Raw genomic sequence first — 15,568 nt, forward strand, 5'->3', positions numbered from 1 at the left:
AGGAGTGTTTATTGCTGTTAGAGTACTCACAATATTACTTGTATCTCATAAAAATAAAAATAAAAACAGTATTGCTTGTATGATAGAAAAATATCACATTTTAATCAACTAAGTCCAAAATTCACCCATATCATGCTATGTAAAATTGTGTAAGAATATATAGTTACTACAGCAATCATATAAATTTATACTAGTACTATTTGATGGGGGATAAACTCCAAATAATCGTCCATGGAGGTCGTCCAGGGCAAGACCAAATAATTGAAGGCTGTCAGAACCTCGTCCATGAAGCTCGTCCATATAGGGAGATGTTTGGATGAGGTTTTGTGTGGTCAAGTTTCACAAGAACCCCGCCATGTCATCCAGGGTCGTCGTGAACCTCATCCATGGAAAGGGTCGTCCATAAAGGAAGGACCTCCCTAGGATGCAAGGTACGCTCGGCTGAAAGTCCTCAGGACGAGAACCCCTAGACAAACCTTGGACACTTAGGAAAATTCCTGAGCGTGTAGAACAACTCCTTATTACACGCATAACTTCCAACAACAGTAGGTGAGAAATATGTAACTCCCAAGCAGTTGTGAAAGTTATCTCTGAACCCTCACACCTCCTCAAATCTAAGGGAGGTTACAAGTTTGATAACTATTCTTAGGATACTATATAAACGTTTATTCAGACAAAACAAAGGTACGTTTTGACATTTCCTAAAAAGTTGGAACTCCAAAAATATAGAGAGAAAACTAACTTTGTCATCGGAGGGTTCTTGGCCGGTGACCCCGATCACCTTTGATTGCTCTTATTTCTTTTTTAGGCCATCGAGAGCAAGTAGTCCTTTCAAGTCCGAAGCATTTAGCCTACTGATTTTCTTCGCATCATCAGTTGGCGTCGTCTGTGGGAAAAACTAGGAGTTTTCTTTTCGTTCGAGTTCTGTTTTTAACAATTAGCCTTTCCCAAACAAAAGGTTGAATGGTTCGAACAAGATCAAGGGCTACCAGCCCAGGCCACCAGGAGAGTAGGGATGCTTCAAGTAATCCCCTTTGTGATTGTTAATTAGGGCCTGTCATGCAACTGCCTTCTGTTCAACATATACAGTCCATGGCTGCTGCTATGGCGGAATTGACCCGTCAGAATCAGGATTTGAATAGGGAGATCAATCTAAGGAGGCAACGCCATGATGGGCACGCGGAAGGACGAGCCCAGAGTCAAGAAGGTGGAGGAGAAAATGTTGAGTCCGAAAACCAAACAAGGGGTACTGCTTCAAGAAGAGTGCCACACTTAGAAAGGAAGATGGACTAGATGAGAAAAGCCATGGATGAGATGAGGGAGAACATGAGGCGGGCGAACCCAGTGGATGATTTAGTTCACCGAATGGACTCCCATTTCACGGCTTCCATCAACAGTCACCCCTACCTCCAAAATTCAAAATGCCTTCCTTAGATTTGTATGATGGCAATCGTGACCCGTGTGATCACATTGCTACTTTCAAGACGACCATGCACCTTCAAAGGGTCCCGGACGAGATTATGTGCAGAGCTTTCCCTACCATACTTAAGGGACCAGTGCGGTTTGGTTCAGCAAAATACCCCCAAACTCAATGGGATCATTTGAAGAGTTGAGTAAGTTGTTTGTCAATAATTTCATTGGAGGAAAACGCCACAAGCGTTCCTCTTCTAGTTTGCTAACTATAGAGCAAGGGGAAAATGAGAGTTTGCGGTCCTTCATTACCCGGTTTAATAGGGAAGCCTTGACGGTGAACGAAATGGATGACAAGCTGTTATTGGCCGCTTTCCATGATGGGGTCAATTTTGATTTGTTCATCCATAAGCTCTACGAGCAGGAACCACAGACTATGGCCGAACTCGTCCATTCGGCCTAGAATTTCATGAATGCTGAGGACGTTATCATAGCCAAAAAGAGAAAAAGAGTAGAGCGCTCGGAAGTAGGTCACTAGCATTACTCAGATCAGGCCCCTCGTCCAAAGAAGGCTCGGGTAGATGAGAGAAGAGACAAGGATGGTAAGAAGGCAAGTTCCTCAGCGAGAAATCCACAATACACACCCCTGAGTATGCCACTAGAGCAGGTTCTTATACAGATCAAGGATGATTCGTCCTTAAAGTGACCAGATAAGATGAAAGGAGATCCTAACAAGCGCAATAGGAACAAGTATTGCCGCTTTCATAAAGATCACGGGCATGACACGAATGAGTGCTTTGATTTGAAGCAGCAGATAGAGAATCTCATTAGACAAGGAAAGTTAAGGAATTTCCTTGGACGAGACCAGAGAGATGAGAAATTGAAGGCTAAGATGGAAGAGTCATCACCACCCCCACTAGGAGATATAAGAGTAATTATCGGAGGAACCTCGACAGCGCAGTCATTCAAGTCGAGGAAGACATACCTGAAGGTGGTGCAGAACGTCCAGCTGTCTGGACGACTTCTCAGGACGAGGGAAGCAGATGAGCAGACCATTACATTCACAGACGAGGATGCAAGACGACTTCACCACCCACACGATGACGCGATAGTCATCAACCTACTTATTGCTGACTGTATAACCAAGAGGGTGTTGGTAGACAATGGCAGTTTTGCAGATATTTTGTATTACCTCGCCTTCCAGCAAATGAGGCTAGGACGAGATCAGCTTCGACCAGTGAATTCACCATTGGTGGGATTCAGAGGAATGAAGGTGCAACCAGTGGGCACCGTCACATTACTAGTGGTCGTTGGAGCGTATCCACAGCAGATAACCAAAAAGGTAGATTTCCTTGTTGTTGATTGTGCATAATCATATAATGCTATTATTGGACGACCGACTCTGAATAGTTGGAAGGCGATAACCTCTACCTACCACTTGTCCATCAAATTCCTGACCGAGCATAGAGTGGGCCAAGTACAAGGAGATCAGTTAGCCGCCAGAGAGTGCTACCAAGCCATGCTGGCGATGGACGAGCAAATACAGGCAATGAGTATAGACGAGAGAAGGATCGCAGCAGAACCGACTAAGGTGTTGGAAGACGTCCCTTTGGACGAAAGCAGGCCTGAGAAGTTCACTAGAATTGGGGCGAGCATGGAAGAAGAGGCAAAGCATGCTTTGATCCAGTTTTTGAAGAAAAACCTCGATGTCTTTGCATGGAGTCATGAAGACATGTCTGGTATTGATCCAAGTGTTATTACTCACACCCTGAACGTGTGTCCCTATTCCAAGCCAGTGCATCAGAAGAAGAGGGTTTTTGCTCCTGAGCGAGACAATGCCATCAAAGAAGAAGTCCAAAAGTTGATTACTATGGAGTTCATCCGAGAAGTTTATTATCTAGATTGGTTGGCGAACGTAGTCATCGTAAAGAAAGCCAACGGAAAGTGGCGGATGTGCGTGGACTTTACTAACTTAAACTAAACTTGCCCCAAGGATAGTTACCCATTACCATGCATTGACCAGCTGGTGGACTCGACGACAGGTCACAGGTTGTTGAGCTTCATGGACGCCTTCTCAGGCTACAACCAGATAAAGATGGACAAGGCAGATCAAGAAAAGACCTCATTCATTACAAGCCAAGGGTTGTTTTGCTACACAGTAATGCCCTTCGGTTTGAAGAACGCAGAGGCAACTTACCAAAGACTGGTTAGCCACATGTTCCATCCTCAAATCAGGCGAAATATGGAGGTTTATGTAGATGATATGCTGGTAAAGAGCCTGGACGAGGGAAATCATCTAGACGACCTTCAAGAGACTTTTGATACACTTCGGCGGTATAACATGAAATTAAATCCAAGCAAGTGTGCTTTTGGAGTTTCGTCGGGGAAGTTTTTGGGGTTCATGGTTTCGCACAGAGGAATTGAAGCAAATCCGAACAAAATCCAGGCGATACTGAATATGGAACCACCGAAAAATATCAAGGAAGTCTAGTCTCTTGCCGGACGAGTTGCCGCCCTTAACAGGTTTGTGTCGAAAGCTACTAACAAGTGTTTGCCATTCTTTAAAGTCCTTAGGAAGGCATTTGAGTGGACGGACGAGTGTCAAAAGGCCTTCCAAGACTTGAAGACATACCTCATGACATCGTCGTTGCTGAGTCCATCTGTACCTAGAGAAGAGCTGTATTTGTATTTGGCGGTGTCCCCACACGTAGTAAGCTCGACGTTGGTCAGAGAAGAAGGGAGAATCCAGAAACCAGTTTATTACACAAGCCGTGCGATGAGAGGAGCGGAAGGACGATACCCGATGATGGAGAAGCTAGCCTTTGCCTTGATTACGGCTTCCAGGAAACTGAGGCATTATTTCCAAGCTCATATTATCAACGTCCTAACAGATGATCCCATAAAGAAGGCAATGAACAAGTTGGAAGCCGCTGGACAATTAATACAGTGGGCTGTGGAACTTAGCAAGTTTAACGTCAGATACCTTCCAAGGAGTGCGATAAAGGCGCAGACATTAGCAGATTTCATTGCAGAGTTCACCCCTAGCCAAGACGAGCTGGACAAAGACGAGGGAGTTGAAAGGTGGGTTATCAATGTAAACAGATCATCCACACTATATGCAGGGGGGGATTGGAGTCATACTCAAGTCCCCAGAGGGTGATAAGCTGGAGTACGCGGCCTGTCTACAGTACCAAACCACCAACAACGAGGCTAAGTACGAAACTCTACTCAAAGGACTGGAATTGGCTAAGTCCTTAGGGGCGGAGTCAATAATAGTTAAAGGAGATTCTCAGCTAGTCATCAACCAAGTAAATGGAATGTGTGATGCCAAGGAAGATCGGATGAAGAAATACCTCAGCAAAGTGAAACGACTTGCACGAAAGTTTTCAGAGGTAAGTTTTATTCAACTCCCTACGAAGGAAAATATGGAAGCAGATGCCTTGGCGAAAGCAGCTTCGGCAGGAGGAGTTACGGACGAGTACGACAAAGTCCAATATATGCCAAGCATAGACCTTCTAGACATACAGCAGATAGGAGGGGGAGGAAATTGGATGAGTCCAATAGTAATCTATCTTAAAGATGGAAGGCTTCCAGAAGACAAGGACGAAGCTAGGAAGTTAAGGGTCAGGGCAGCCAAATACGTCCTCATAAACGAAGTGTTGTACAAGCAAGGTTTTTCCCAACCTTACCTAAGGTGCTTGGCTCCGGACAAGTCAAACTTTGTTTTAAGGGAAGTTCATGAAGGAGCATGTGGGAATCATTTAGGAGCGAGATCGCTTGTCCATAAGGTTGTCCGTGCAGGCTACTATTGGCCTACAATGCAGGCAGATGCTAAGGCCTATGTCAAGGTGTATGACCAGTGTCAGTGCTATAGCAACATCCCTAGACAACCATTAGAGTACCAGACCCCAATGATGGCCCCATGGCCCTTTGCACAGTGGGGACTGGATATCCTAGGTTCTTTCCCCATGGGAACCAGATAAATGAAGTTTTTGGTAGTAGGGATTGATTATTTTACCAAGTGGGTAGAGGCCGAATCTCTTGCAAAAATCACCCAGCAAAATGTCAAAAATTTTGTTTGGGAGAATATTCTATGTAGGTTCAGAGTACCCAGGGTACTAGTATCAGATAACGGACGTTAGTTTGACAACGCACCCTTCAGGAAATTTTGCGAACATTTTGGAATCAAGAATCACTATTCCTCACCCTCCCATCCACAGGCGAATGGACAAACAGAAGTAGCGAACCGATCCTTGCTGAAAATCATCAAGACTCGGCTCGAAGGGGCAAAAGAGATATGGCCAGACGAGTTAACAGGTGTTCTTTGGGCCTACAGGACGACTGTACGAACTCTGACAAGAGAAACCCCCTTCAAGCTAGCCTATGGAAGTGAAGCCGTCATACCGGTAGAAGTTCATATGGCTAACCATCGAGTGATGAAGTATTAGGAGAGAGAAAATGGGGAACAACTTCGTCTTGACCTCGATCTCATTGACGAGGTAAGAATAGATGCAGAGCAAAGGACAACAAGATACAAGAATCTTATGGCTAGGCAATATGATGCCATGGTGAAATCCAGACGATTCAGTGTTGGGGACCTTGTTCTCAAAAGAGTCTCTTTGGCAACTAGGAATCCAGCTCATGAAAAATTGGGACCCAATTGGGAGGGACCCAATTGGGAGGGACCCTACGGGGTAATCAACTGCAAGAGGCAGGGGTCATACTACCTAGAAGCTCTAGACGGACGAAAGTTAGAGCACCCCTGGAACGTGGAACACCTGAGGAGGTACTATCAGTGATGAGCTTGGACGAAATTTTCCAGGGATGAGGTTGATACTATGGACAGTTACAGCTACAATCTATGTGTTTACTTATATCTACTGTTGTGTTCTTATTACTACTATGGTGTGTATTAAGAATAAAAAGGACACTAGTTCTTAAACTTTTGCACCGTCTACAAACCAGTTTGTGAAAGACAAGGTTATGAATTTTCTTAAGTATTTTAATAAGGCACTAGCTTCTAAGCGTGCCATATTTGTGGACAACGTTCATGCAATAATATGGTTTGGATTTCTAATGTATTTAGTGCATAAATCTAATTTCCATAATAATACCCACAAGAGGGGCAAAAGCCTAAGACGAATGAAAATCTCTAGACGCAGGGATGTAACGTTCATAAGCTTTCCTCGAAATGAGGTTAAAGCAAAGGAAAATAATCTAAGGCATGCTCGTCTAAAGATAAACAGACGAGGAAAAGGCATATAGTGAAACTAGGCCATGGACGAGCATCTGGCCAAGACGCCCAGGTGTACTAGAACAAGGTAAACATTAGAAACGTCTAAGCGAAAGACGAATGCCAACTACCTAGCCCATGGACGAGAAAAAAGATGCATGACCATCATTGCCATTTCTGAGACGAGTTATACTTAGAAAAATATAAAATGGCTAACAAAAACATCCAAGCATAGGTAGGTCGTTCATAAGAGAGATGTATGGACGACCATTCAACACTTAATACTCACTGTTTAAAAGCCAACAACACCTAATGGTGAAAACAGAACATAAACTCGTCCATACAATAAAATAAAATACTGGATAAAAGTATACGTTTATCAAAGTCTAAAACAATGGTAGATGACTATCGTCCAAAAACCCTTACAAAGTAAGCCTTAAAAAGGCAATTGTTAATAAACTTGTCCAGAAAACTCTAGACGAAAAAATTGTATTCAAATACATCTTAAAAAGGGTCCTAAAAACAATGGACCAAAATAAAGAAACAAAAACAAACACTTTGAATGATTAATAAAAAATCTCGTCTTCAAGAAGGAGGAGCATCAGCATTAGGATCGTCCTGAGCTGGCTTTATAGAGGCATCGTCCTCAATATTAGCATCTTCTGAGCTCGTCTGGAGGAGGGAACTTGAAGTAGCTCCACCAAGGTTAAGTTTAACGAGGCTGAAGTCAATTTCAGGAAATTTCTCCACTGCCTCCATCCTGAACTCTTCAAACCCAGTTGCGTAGTTGGTGTCCAATAAATTAGTGAATTGTTTGGACGCTTGAAACTCTGCAACTGCGTCTCCCTTAGCCTTGGCAAGAAGGGCGCTTAGCTCGTCATTCTTCTTCTGGAGGAGTTCAAGACAAGCGTCCTTCTCTTTGACGTCTATCCTCAACTCTTCGACGTTGCTCCTCAGCTTCTTTGCATCCTCCTTAGCCTTGGCAGCTACTTCAGCCCACCTTGTAGACTCGCCCTTTCCCTTTTGGATCGTCTTCTCCAGTAGAATCCTAGTCTTATCCAATTCAGTTGTCTGCTTGAACGCGGCAATAAACTTAGACATAGCCTGCACAAATTAAAATTTTCATTATAATGAGCATACATACGAAACTGGCAAGACGAGGCATATATATATATAAGAAAAAAAAGAAAGAAAGAAGGGGGCATACCTTAAAAAGGTCATGAACGCCAGAACGTTCAAAATCCTTTAGAGACATGTCATATCACGCCATCACGTCTTCGTCCGCCACAACTTTCTCAAACCTTTCCCAAGTCAAGCCCTCATTGGAAAGAAGGTTTTAAGGGGCTTGTTGAGAAGGCTGAGACGAGGAAGGAGGGTCAGCTTTGGACGAGATCTGCATGGATGGAGAATCCTTCGATTCAAAATCAACTCTAAAATTTGGATGGGACTCTTGGGGACGAGGAAAGGGTGGGATTGATCGTCCTGGGTTTGAGCCTTTTTAGCCTTGGACGACCTGTGCTTGACCCTCTTTTCCTTACGTCTGCTCGGGAGATTCCCCAAATCAACTCCAAGGGACAAACTCTTTCTTTTGTCCCCAGTACAAGGATGAGGCTGCTGAGACTCCTCAAGGACAGGACGAGGTTGAGACTCCCCGAGGGCAGGACGAGGTTGAGGCTGAACCTTTGGCCCCATAGCCTCGTCCATTATCTCTTTCCCTTTATTCTCCTTTATGGTGGCCATTCCTGCAGAGAAATTCATTAGAATCACTCCTAGAAATGACAAGAAATCATTCAAAAGTAAAAACTTACGTTTACGGACTGTACGCTCTTGGGCTGTGGCTTCAGGAGTAGGCTTAAGAATAAATCCCCAAGTAGCGAGGCGTTGGAAGGTGACCAAGGAGTAGAAGTCCCTTTCAGGGTGTAGACGAGCTTTCTGAACTCGTCCAAGGTAAAACTTGCTCAAAAGAGGTCGTCTGGCACCTACAAAAAAAAGGAGGGTGATTCGACGACTACAATACGAAGTGTAACAAAAGTTGAAGGGACAACCAGACATACCTTCAGGACGAAGGTTCCCTAATTCTCACATTCTGACTGGTGGAGTTAATGCTCCAATTGCATGACCCTTGAGTTTCCCGTTGAATTTCAGTTTTTTGAGCTTTGGTTTTTAAACTTCTTCTCTCCTCATTTTTTCCTTTCACCTTTTCAAGCTCCCAATCATTACTCTGAGCGTTCTCTTCTCCGATCTCTTTCTGTGATTCTTCTTCAGACTGGTGCGTGGCAGAGCTTTCTACATTTTCTGTTGAGGTATGTCTTTCTTCTCACCTTCTGTTTCTTTTCTCTTATCGGCATAGACATACTATGGTGAATTTCTGATTTTCTCTCCCTCTTCTTTTGTGTTTGTTTCTGGGTTTCGGGGTTTTAGGATTTATCATTTTTCCTTGGTTTTTTGGTTTTGAGGGAATGAATCCCTGTCAACCTCAATAGGGCGTCCAGCCCAAAAGCCAGAGACGAAGAAGAACTCTATCTTCCATTTCCTATCTGAGGTGACTAAGGATTTTATCAGCTTATAATCTCTCCCTCTGGCTATAAGCTGGTAAAAGCCAAGGGATTGGTTAATCTCGGAGGGCTTACAACAGTAGAGGAACTCGTCCACAGTAAGAGGACGATCCCCCTCAAACACCTCCCTCCATAAAACTTGCATAGTGACTATTAGCCTCCATGCATTGGGGTTGAACTGACAAATACCTAAGCCTAACCTAGAAAGCAACTCCCTGGCAAAGGCATTAAGGGGCAACCTCAAACCCCCCAAGAGGTAAGCCTCATAAATGCCAACACCAAAATAGGGCTGACAACACCACTCATCACGCACAGGGACTCTAGGATTTAAACTTTCAAGGATTTGGTACCAAGACTTAAGGAGGCCTAATTTTCTCTCGTCTGTCTTGGAGGCAACCCCAACAACACAACTATAGACCACTTCTTCCTCGTCTTGAGCAAAAGACGAGGGGGCACTTGTGCCAGCCCTAGACCCAGACTCAATCTTTGTCCTAGGGCTTTCCTGAAATTCCTCTAAGGGAATCCCAGGAACACCTGACGTATACTCATCCGTGGTGTTTCCCTCACTACTGCTATGGCTATCACCACTACTACTATCGCTAGACCCACTAAAACTACTAGGGACATGATACTCGTCTATAGCTTTGTCAACACTATTGCTAGACGAGGAAAGCTCTACAGACATTTTTTGAGAAAGCTTAAAACCCGAGGACGTAGAAAATACCTGAGTCTAGACGAAGGGGAACTACGGACGCAGGAAACTTCTAGACGAGGCGCGAAGACAAGGATGTCAAAAAAGAAAATTTGAAAAAGTGCAGAGGGTATGAGAAGAAATCCACTATTTATAGGCGTTGAAAAATGGTGTCTCGAATTACGTGACTAATCAAGACACGCCACCTGGCGTTTCTCTCGAGAAATTAAATCGACATGACAAATTGCCAATGAAGTTACGACACGTGGCACACATACAGCTAACATAAAGACATGCATCCAAAAATGACATCGTTTTACATGCTTCCTAGACGACCCATAGACAAGGGGGCAACTGATGGGGGATAAACTCCAAATAATCGTCCATGGAGGTCGTCCAGGGCAAGACCAAATAATCGAAGGCTGTTAGAACCTTGTCCATGAAGCTCGTCCATACAGGGAGATGTTTGGATGAGGTTTTGTGTGGTCAAGTTTCACAAGAACCCCGCCATGTCGTCCATAAAGGAAGGACCTCCCTAGGATGCAAGGTACGCTTGGCTGGAAGTTCTCAGGACGAGGACCCCTAGACGAACCCTGGACACTTAGGAAAATTCCTGAGAGTGTAGAACAACTCCTTATTACACGCATAACTTCCAACAACAGTTAGGTGAGAAATATGTAACTCCCAAGCAGTTGTGAAAGTTATCTCTAAACCCTCACACCTCCTCAAATCTAGGGGAGGTTACAAGTTTGATAACTGTTCTTAGGACACTATATAAACGTTCATTCAGACAAAACAAAGGTACGTTTTGACATTTCCCAAAAAGTTGGAACTCCAAAAATATAGAGAGAAAACTAACTTTGTCATTGGAGGGTTCTTGGCCGGTGATCCTGGTCACCTTTGATTACTCTTCTTTCTTTTTCAGGCCATCGAGAGAGCAAGTAGTCCTTTCAAGTCCGAAACATCCAGCCTACTGATTTTTTTCGCATCATCACTATTCATTTTACATTTAATTTTTTATCAATTCTTTATGTATTTCGAGAATGAAGTAAGATAGTGGATGATGATTGTTGTATGTAAAGAAAAAGAAACAATTAAAAATATTAAGAAAAATTGATATTTTATAAAATGTAGCGCAAAATAGATAATATAATATGTGGTGTTTTGAAAAGTGAGTATTTAAAATTAATGTTATTAAATCCGTTCAGTTTTGGCTAGAATGGCAGGAATATCTCATATCGGAATGCAATTCGGAACAGTAATACCATCTGTTCCACCTCGGGTTCAATTCCAATCAGTTTCGGGTCATTCATTAAAATAGAAAAAATAAGTTCTTAAATTAAAATATACGTACATTTTTGCTTAAGCTGACGTGAATGGTCTATTTAGAACTTTTCAAAATTAGTTCTTTAAGGGGTAAAGACTCTTATGATGGAGTAGATTTTGAATTTGAATTAGTTTCATATTAAATCATTTATTTTCCTATATTGCTTCAAAAAAGGAAGGGAAAGAAACAAAAATAAAACTAGGAAAGTATAGATGGATGATGTTTCTTTCTTACTCTTAAAAGGCAATGGTCCATTTTTGTTGCTTCCTTAGTTTCTTTTCAAGGAGCATTCACTCTTTGTTTTTTTCTTAATAATTGTCCTTCCCTCACTTTTGTCTTGGAAAATGATTGTTTAGCATCAAAATTAGATAGTATTTCTTTCACAACTTATTGTCATTTTGGTTTTTTTTTTTAGTTATATATAGGGTTCAAGTTACATATGGTGTAACTCTAAGCAATGTTACACTTCCTAATAACTTGTTATTAAATTCATATTTTAAAAATCTTACCATTGGATCATATGTTTTATATGTTCTTAACATGCATGCTAATTTTCTTGTTAATCGAATGTTATTTACCATTTGATCCATCAACTTATCTTTTATCCATCATTTTATTTTACAAAAACTTGAATTTAAAAAATTGATTATTGATGTAATTATTGAGTTTTGATCTTCTTGCAATTTTGCAAGTATGGAAAATATACAAAGATAATGTAATCTAGTAGTGGATTTGTCAAAATTTACATCCAATAAAAAAATATTGAATAGTGTAATATTGCTTAAAATTTTATCGAGTGTAACTTGAATCCAAGGGAAATTTGTAGTTTTTTTATAGCATTTTTTTTCGAGACTTTATAGTTTTTTTTTTCAATCATTCATGGGAAGTCAGTGTAAATAGTTTGAATTTTAGGTGAAGTTAGTGTCTTATTCCAAACAAAAGGAGAGGTAATTCTCAATCGGATGCCAATTTTCTTATTCCAAACCATGAGTGTCTTATTCCAAACCGTCAGATCATATTTTCTATATATTCTTAACATGTATGCCAATTTTTATGTCAATTGGATGTGATTTACCATTTGATCCATTGACTCATCTTTTATCCATAATTTTAAATTAAAAAAATTTGAATTTAAACAATTGATTAATGACATAGTTATTGAGTTTTGATCATCTTGTAATTTTGCAAGTATGAAAAATATACGAAGATAATATAATCCAATGATGGATTTGTCAAAATTTACATCCAATTAAAAAATATTGAATAATGTAATATTGTTTAAAGTTACACCAAATGTAACTTGAATCCAAGGGAAATTTATGGTTTTTTATAGCATTTTTTTTTCGAGACTTTGTAGTCTTTTTTCAATCATTCATGGGAAGTCAGTATAAATAGTTTGAATTTTAGGTGAAGTGAGTGTCTTATTCCAAACCAGAGGAGAGGTGACCACCGCACATCCTTTGTGCGATGGTCACTCTATAAGTATAAGTGTTTGTGGAATGTGGAATGTGGAATGTGGGACAGGGGGAGGGGGGAGGGGGAAAGGGCCAGAGTTCAAGCCTCCAAAAGGGAGCTTCACACACATATACACTTAAATTAGATTATAGTAGGATTTCTATCTTGTATAAAAAGAAAATGAGAGGTGATTGTAATAATGGAAAACCTCAAGGGAGGGAAATGCCATTTTCTCTATATTAAAGTTTTGAGTTTTAGCTTAGTTTCAAATTAAATCTTGATTTTTACCTTATTTATATACGAAGAGATTGTTAACAAGGCCCAAAGAATGGTCCAAAAAACATTTTTACAAAAGGTGGGCCAAGATAATTGTCGCATCTTCACATATAGAGGTATACTGTCGGTACTTCTCATGAACTTGAAGTCAAATTAAAAGTTGGGGGTGCTTGGTGAGTCTAATGACCCCAATAGAAAATAGGCACACAACCTTTCTCTTTCTTCCATTTCTTTAATTGCAAATAAACATCATTTGATTTTCCATGGTCTTTTATCATTGGGTCATTTTCCCCAAATAGAAAGAAGGGAGGCTCCAATTGAATCCCCCATTTCATCTGTCAAATTGAAATGATTGGTTAGGGTTAACCTTGATGCCATAACTACTCAGGGGCAGTTATTTTGCATTCAATGCAAGGTGGTTGTCAATAGGTTCCATATTAAATGTGAAGGTGATAGACATCTTTCAAAACGACTTTATTTAGTAATAATATTTTACTTACTTTTTTCTTAAAAAATATGTGAAGGTGATAGTTAACTTCTCAAGGAAGCTAGCTGAGGTCTTGAGAAGCATCATGAGCAAGATGTTCAAGTAAACTCACTTAAAGCATTAGCATTGGGGGGTGTAAACAACCTCCCACCCCACAGTTCCTATTTTACATCCTCACATGCTCAAAACTTGGTTCCAATTGGTTTGCTATTGCTAAAGCAACTTAGCAACCATGAACAGTGGGTTTTTATATATATAACTCACTATAGCTCAAGATGTATAGGTTTTAATATTATTTTATTTTCACTTGTCCCAATTAAAAATAAAATACACTCTCTCTCATGTCTCCATCTCCATCTGAGCATCTCTCATCAATTCTCTCTCTCAACAAAATCAGAGGTTCCCTCTCTCAAATAGTGCTCTTTCTTCTCCCTCGTCAATCTCTCTCTCTCACTCTCTCTCTCTCTCTCTCTCTCTCTCTCTCTCTCTGTTGCTTCTCTTCTCTCTGATTGGACCAAAATCATGCTTTGAGGGTTTGAAATGATGTTGATTTAGTGTTATGGGCTTTGGGTTGCTTGGGGCTTTGGGTTTTGTTCGCGGTGACGACTAGTTGTTTGGGGTTTGGGTTTGAGTATGGTGGTGGGTTGTATGGGTTTTGGGTTTGAGTTTTAGTTTGAAACTTTGAATCGGCAATTTGGTGGTGAGTGGTGTGTGTGGAATGCTCGGTGGTGGTGGGTTGCTTGCTGGTTTGGGTGTAGGTTTATCTGGGTTCGGTGAGTGGTGTTGGTGGGTAGCAATTCGATCTGGGTCTTGATTTTTTTTTTTTTGGGTTTATGGGTATGTATACGTGATTTGTTGATGGTGGTGGTGGTGGTGATGGATTCCAGGTGGTGGTTGTGGTGGTGGGTTGTGGGGTTGGTGGCTGTTGTGGTTGAGTTTTTTTTTGCTAGGGATTTGATTTTAGGATGGGTGGTTACTTAGTTTTGATTGTTGTGGTTTCGTTTTTCAATGGTGGTGGTTAGTGGTGACAATTTTTTTTTTGGTAATTTTGGTGGTGACAAGTTGGGGTTTGTGGCTGAGTTTTGGTGGAAGGTGGTTACCAGTTTTTTTGGAGAGAGAAAGAGGAAGAGAGGAAAGATGGATGAAAAAGAGGAGAGAGAAACATAATTTTTTATATTATTTGATAGTGTAGTCTATATTATTTTAATGAGTTGTATATAAAATAGAAACTAGGATGTTGGGTGAGTTGTAAATTGAGATGGTAAAATAGATAAAGTAGGTTTTGATGATGTAAAATAGATGATTCTTAACAAACCCAGATGCTACTGCTCTTAATGGTTTGGCCAAAGAGAAATTTTATTCGGTACGAGAACTTCTTTTATTAGTATGATTAAAAAGTTTTTTCGATGACTTGTTATGAAAGACGCTTGGCATGAAAAGCCATAGTTCAGCTGAATTCTACTTTGTGAAGGAGGGGGCTCAAATGTTTTGATCAAACATATCCTTGCCTTTTGGAGGGTTGGGCTTAAAATTAATCTTATGGGCCCCTTCTCTTAGGAAAGTGTATGTAAGACATATGAGCCTTCTTTCGGTGGGTCATCCTCAAAGAAGGGATGGAGGTAGGTTAGCTCCAAGTTTGTCAAAGTCAAGATCCTACATAAGATTGTTGGAGGTTGGTGCGATTGTGAATCGTATGTTCCAATTTTTTGGGGGGAAAAAATAGCAAAGTTAACAAAATGTATCCAAAAAAATTACCAATTGTTTAACTAACCACCAAGTGTCAAAACTATCATCAACACATTTGGAAAATTTTTTCCATGTTGTAAGTTCCAAGTTCAAAACCCAAAATAAGTTTGCAAATGACAACTAACTAAGTAGCTAACAATTTCTCAAAAAAAAAAAAAACTAAGTACCTAACTATAATATAAAATCCAAAAGCGAAACTTGGTTGGAGAGGAGGGAGAGAGTGAGAGTGCCGTTAAGTTGATTTTAGTGGCTTGGGGAACAAGTTTTTAATTTAAAATGAGGGTTTTTTTTATAATTATTTTATAGTCTAGGACAAATTGGGTCGTTCCTATCCATTGGGTTGATTGGATTTTTTTTTAAAGACAACTCAAAGCCAATTTAGGTTTTT

Source organism: Castanea sativa, chromosome 4 (assembly GCF_040712315.1).
Source record: "Castanea sativa cultivar Marrone di Chiusa Pesio chromosome 4, ASM4071231v1".
NCBI lineage: Eukaryota > Viridiplantae > Streptophyta > Magnoliopsida > Fagales > Fagaceae > Castanea > Castanea sativa.